This window comes from Camellia sinensis, chromosome 2 (assembly GCF_055761805.1).
Source record: "Camellia sinensis isolate YWXY chromosome 2, ASM5576180v1, whole genome shotgun sequence".
Taxonomy (NCBI): domain Eukaryota; kingdom Viridiplantae; phylum Streptophyta; class Magnoliopsida; order Ericales; family Theaceae; genus Camellia; species Camellia sinensis.
In genome coordinates, this window is record NC_138962.1 from 208,895,648 (window position 1) to 208,902,206 (window position 6,559).

The 6,559-nt window shown below is 35.4% G+C and overlaps 1 pseudogene across 1 annotated transcript; it reads right to left on the reverse strand.

The window, feature by feature from the left end:
• Positions 1-277: 277 nt before the first annotated feature.
• On the reverse strand, positions 278-3,833 carry LOC114273545 (zinc finger CCCH domain-containing protein 48-like; annotated as a pseudogene). The gene is made up of 9 exons (XR_014362404.1): positions 2,945-3,833; positions 2,752-2,847; positions 2,555-2,644; positions 2,338-2,439; positions 2,050-2,196; positions 1,832-1,951; positions 1,660-1,719; positions 733-796; positions 278-629 (listed from the first exon to the last, which is right to left on the reverse strand). The product of XR_014362404.1 is annotated as a zinc finger CCCH domain-containing protein 48-like (transcript).
• Between the last annotated feature and the right edge of the window lie 2,726 nt (positions 3,834-6,559).

The window sequence follows — 6,559 nt, forward strand, 5'->3', positions numbered from 1 at the left end:
TGATATTTTTTTTCATAATTCCTAATATTATTCATCGGGAATTGACTTGGGTCCAGCTTAGATATGCAAGTTCAGGGTTGCATTAAATGAACAAGCAAACAAAGAGTAATGCTACAGACCACTAATTTGCCATCACTAACCCCACCACTAGCGCGGTGGAAATTGAAAAAAAAAAAAAATAAATAAAAAAATCAAGGCACAAATACACTGTGGCAGTGGGTGGGATCCACTGCCACATCATTAGAGCCACCCTAATTAATTGTCTAAGGCATTTTCCTTAGTAGAATTAAAGAAGATTGCTCTCCATTGATACATAGAAAAAATTCAACTCAGAGAAAGGGTCAATTACATCTTCCAAAGACCAATTTGAAAGACATCAAAGCTTTCTCCAATCTCAAAAATGGCTCACACATCTCTCTCCTCTCCTCCTCAGTATGTAATATTTACAGGGCAATTTGTTTGTACAAAACACATACTTTCATGAAGCTGCCACTACACTACTCGACTCTCCGGCCAATTTCCACACTACCAATTGCCCCGTTGCATCACCCGTGAAGAAAAGGCCCCCGGGACCTATCTGAATTGCTCGGACTTCCTGCTTTGCAAATAGCCTTCCCCTTTCAGTAAATCTGAATCCAACAAAAGAAAAAATAGGTATCAGATCACTACGAAAGCAGATAGAGACTCCTAGAAAAACTGTAAAACTAGAAGGGTATTCTTTGATATACTTACAATGGCAAGTCATATAAGCGGACAGAGTCGTCGTTGCATGAGCAGAGGAGAATGGGCTTTGCTTCTGCATCATGAATGCCACAAAGTGCAAGAACACCCTGAAACAGTTGCATTGTATGATCAATTAAAGTTTATATGTAGCTTTTTAATATGAAGAGAGCAATAACTTAAAATATGCCAACAATTTAACAGATTTTCCCTGTGGAACTTATCTGAAAGTTCCCAACACTAACTCCAATATAGAAGTAAAGAAAACATTAAAGGGAAAAAAGAACACACGCACAGATGCTTTAGCATGAATCACTTGCACGTGTGGATTCTAAAATGGAGGCTTGAGCACATAATTTACATTATCTAGACTTCTTCTCTAATGAAAACTTTGGAGATGGAAATGAACTTGATAATGTGACTTCAGTTTGGTCATATCTCTTTAGCATGACTCTCACACAAACCAATAAAACGAGAAACATATTAACATGATAATGTGAAAAACATTTAACTATTTTGACTTCAGGACTTCAATTGATAATAATCCCCACAAATGCACAACTTTTAACTAGCCATCAAATCCAGCAAAAAATATGATAATGTGATGTCTTAGTGTTGAAATAGTAACCCAAAAGTTCACCCCATTAATAGGCTATCCATATTAACCAAATCAGATAATTTCCTAGTGTATAATTCACAGGATTTCAAGTCAAACAGTCCTTCAGTAACTATAAATCAGCATTCTTCCAATTGATTGATTATAAAGTCTTAGATGTTTGAATTTAAACACATAAAAAGGCACCCTTCTAACAAGATCACCCAGTTTGAAACAAAATAAATTTTGATAAGTAGCAAAGAAAATTAAACAAGTACAGAAATGCATAAAAAAGGAATGTTTATTTTTACAAAAAAAAAAAAAAAAAAAAAAAAAAAACTTACATCATCTTCTTTGTGAGTATAGGTCACTTCTAAGTCCCCACCATCAGTAGCAACCCAAACCTGCTCAGAAAAGGATAATCAGAATAGAGGATTAGGCTATAGTAGATCAGCACTTAAATATTATGAACAAATGACAATATATATATATATATATATATATAAAGAAGCAAACCTTTATTGTTCCATCTAATGAACAGGACAATAAACAGCTCTCCCAGCAAAGAACAGACATGACCACACCAGTATGTCCAATTAGTGTCTGGGTACACTTGAAGGTGTTGAGATCCCACACCTGGAAAAAGGAAATAACATAATCTAAGATGATGGGCCAATTGAGTAAAACCATACCAAACAATTAACAGGGAAAAATCATAATCAACACCAACTTACCCTTATTGTATTGTCCATGGAACCAGAGTAAAGCCTATCAGCACCAATAACAAGAGAGACTACACCATGACTATGACCCTTCAGCAATGCAGCTAGTTCAGGGCAATTTGACTGAGAATTGGATTTCCATGCCAATATGGTGCCATCCTGTTGCAAAAAATCAGTAAAATTGTAGATCATATAAATTTTCAAATTCCAATATAAAATAAAAAGATTAGATAACAAAATTCAGTGGACAAATCTAAGATTAAATAATGGAAACAATTGGCATGTCCTAAAAGTATTTACCTGTGTCCCAACAAAAAGCATATCATTGCCTAGGGCCATGGCATAAACTTGCCCAACTGGTCCATTAAGAGTAAAGTCGGTGAGGGCCTGGGTGTTCCATGCCTGCAACATCCATTTTAATTAAAAATATCAATAACAATGCAAATAACAAATTGGATCACAAGATTAGGCAAGAAAATATTATAATGATGTTGGAAATCCATATAAATTGAACTACCTTAACAGTATTTGGCAAGCCCACAAAAACCCAGGGACCTTCACTAATCACAGACCCGATTTCAGCCAAGAGATCAACCACACCAACACACTGCATTTGCCACAAATAACAACAGTACATCATATAAATCCATCAGTTGCAGGGCAAACCAGATTTTATTCATAATGGAAAAGATCATAAGCAAAATTGGTACCAACCTGACCACTATTGCAGTCCCAAACCCGCAGAGTTTTGTCCTTACCACCAGAGTAAAGCTTGTTGGAGCCAGAAGGTAGGGCAATCCCAGTAACAGCCTATGACCAAAGTCCCAAATATATTAGCCATTATAACTAAAAATCATCTCCAACAAGCACAAAAATAAAGATAAAAGGATGATCAACAAACAATTACCTTATTGTGCCCTTCCAGGTTTGCCAACAACGAAAACCCATTGCCGGAAAACCATGAATGCAGGTGCTTTCACATCTCACCATGCACACAATTACCCGAAATCCAATATGAACACACCGTTTTTTGAGCCTTCTTAGTACTTCCATGTTCAGACACAGCTCTTTCACTCGGTGAAATGGATGAATTCTTGACGGTATTGTTCGGACCCCTCTGCCAAGTTTTCGAATGGCGGTATTGGGAAGGGTTGGGTGGTTGTGAAGGTGGAGATTCAGGGTGCAAGAATCTACAAGGGCTCTTGGTGCATCTCCCAGCGAGCCAGAAGGAACAAACGTTGTTCACAGGTCCTCCTCTGAGTCTATCATAAACAGATTTCTGCGTCCTCTCTGAAACTCTCCTTGCTGCTTTTATATCCATACTACATATATACACAGAACATGTACAGAGATAAAATTAATCACAACCGTTTAACCACTTTCTTCCATGAAGAAAACACTCCAAAACCCCGACTCAAATAAATCAATCAAAACCCTAAATATCCGTTTCTCTGATCCCTTAATTCCAAAGAGGCTTTCGATTTCTCTAACCACTCCAAAACCCGAATCATATTTATCAATCAAAACCCCTGATCCTCAATTCCAAAGAGGAGGCCAGCGATCAATCGGCAAGACAAAGTGAACAAAGTAACCCTAAAATAAATCCAAAATTCACAAACCCTGAATAGAAAAACCCTAAAGAGCCACCATGGAGAAGCAAAAGAGTCGGACCCAACCATCGTCGTAACTACGTTGGTGGCAGCTTCTTGAAACTCCATTGATGGCGATCGAAGAAAACGCTAAAATTAACAAGGGAAAAGTCTGTACATTTTGTTCAAAAAAAAAAAAAAAAAGTATTGTATATATAAAATTAATGGCTAAGATTGAGTAATATCATTAAAAGTATTAAATAGGTCACTTTTTATAATTATGAGTTAAATTTTTTTTTTTCATAATTATAATCAAAGTGATCATAATTTAGTCATAACTATATCTCTTAACCAATATTATTTTGTTCATAATTAGGCCTCGTTTGAGAACAGGCTAATTTAGTAATTTTTTGACTATTTGATTAAAAAAATAGGTAAAAAAAACTTATACCACATCTCATAATAAATACCATTTTGTTCATAATTAATATCATATATTTCATAACCATAATCACATATTTCATAACAAATACCACTTTGATCATAACAAATATCACATATCTTATAACCATTAATCATATATCTTATAACTACAACCCACAGGAATCATAACCACATCTCATAACTAACCCCTTTGAGTCATAACTAACATCACATATCTCATAACCAACACTTTTTTATCCTAAACAATATCACATATCTCATAACCATTAGTTACCTATCTTATAATTAACACCTTTTTGCTGATAACCACACCACTTTGATCATAACCAATATTACATATCTTATAACTAGAGGTGTTTGCAGATTGGATTCGGTGCGGTTTGCGGTTCGGTTTTGACCCGCTCGCATCTATGCAGTTTGTGAAAAAGTCAAACCGCAACCGTCTGTAGTACGGTTTGCGGTTTGTGCGAATAGAGTTTGTGGATGTACAGGCGGTTTGTGGTTTGAATTTTTTTCTTAAATAATTAACATAGATATTGTTTAATTTTAACTTCGTACATCTAAAACCTGGCACTGAGACTGTCTACAGATTGAATGGAATTGTCACTTATGTCACCCATCAGTTTAACATCCATGATTTGCACAGTTTATATTTTGTAATATGAGAGCATTGTGTTGATCAAACATAAAAACTAGTTAAAAAAAAGGTACTTTTTTTTTTGGATAATAAGTTTAAAAAAAAAGTACTTTGAGTAATTTAAATCATTAACCAAAGTGCAACTTATGTAAGAGTAGAAGTCAATTAAGCAAAACAAATACAAAACATATAATGGAAGTTGTAAATTCTTGTGGTGGGTTACGGGTTAAACTCGTAACCCGCCTGCAAACCGCAAACCGCAAAATTTAATTATTTCAAACCGCACCCTACCCTATTGTATTTGCGAAACCGCCCATTCGTGTGCGGGTAGAGTCGAGTAGGAAGTGTTGTGCGGGTCGGATAACCCTATGCCTAGCCCTACTTATAACTTTTAGGCACATGAATCATAACCACATCTCACAACCAACCCCTTGAGTCATAACCAATATCACATATCTCATAACCACTAGTCGCATATCTAATCACCAACATGACATATCTCATAACCACTAGTCACATAACCAATATCTTATATCTCATAACCACTAACACATATAGCATAACCAAACACCCTTTGACACCACTTTGCTCATAACCATTATCCACATATCTCATAACCTCTAATACATATACTATAACCAAACACCCTTTGACACCACTTTGCTCATAACCATTACCCATATATCTCATAACCATTACCCATATGTATCATAACTACTAATCACATATCTCATAATCACACCACTTTAATCATAACCAACATTACATATCTCATAACCCCTAATCATATATCTCATAACCAAACACCCTTTGACTTATAACTACACCACTATGCTCATAACCAAAATCACATATCTCATAATCACTAATCATATATCTCATTAACTTTACCCGCATATGTCATAACCACATCTCATAACCCACACTCTTTATTTCATAACTACTAATCACATATCTCACAACCGTTACCTACATATAGGCGTGTAAATTTGGCCCACGAACTCGCGGCACACCACAAGTCTGCTCGCGCCCTGGGTAGGCCCAATCAGGCCTGAGCCTAGGCTCAACCTAAGATCCTGGGCTGTGTTCTATAGCCTGGCTCAGCCCTGGTGTGTTATGGAGTGTGACCCATCCCCTGAGCTCGACCCGAAATTTTTCTTCCCCATCTGGCTCGATCCGACCCCAACGGCTCCCTGCCTTCTCTGTCACCCCTGTTAGTGCAATGGTCAAAAATTTAAAACAAAAAAAATTTGAAATAGTCATATAATCGTTAATTCCACTAACAGCCAATTTTATTTTATTATTTATTTATATATATAAATTAACCCCTCTCTCCCAAGTCCTATAAATACCACCCCTCTCATATTTTATTTCTCACAAATAAATCTGTCTCTCAAACTCTCATTCTCTCTGAACTCTCAACTCTCTCAATTAATTTTGAAGTGTCATCCTTAAATGACAATTGGAATTGATCACCTATCTCTATTTTAGATTTGTTTTTAGTCATAGCATCTTCATTAAATATAATAGAAATAATAATATATAAACGATATACTTTTTAAAATATCTATATACACTTATAGACATATATATAATCTAACTAAATTTTAATAAAAAAATATGTTGAAAAAAATTATCATGACATGATTTTATTTTGCTACTAAATAATTTTTCTCCTAAATTTTTTCCCTAATTTTTCTTCGTTTTTTTCTCCAATCAATTTTCTTTCCCTTGATTTGTCCTAGTTGTGCCTGAGCTCTCTCTATTTCTTAATCAAACTTCTCTATTTCGCTCAAATCATCGAATGACTATTGTTGATAGTTCTTCCTCACTGGATTCTTCTTCTCTCTAC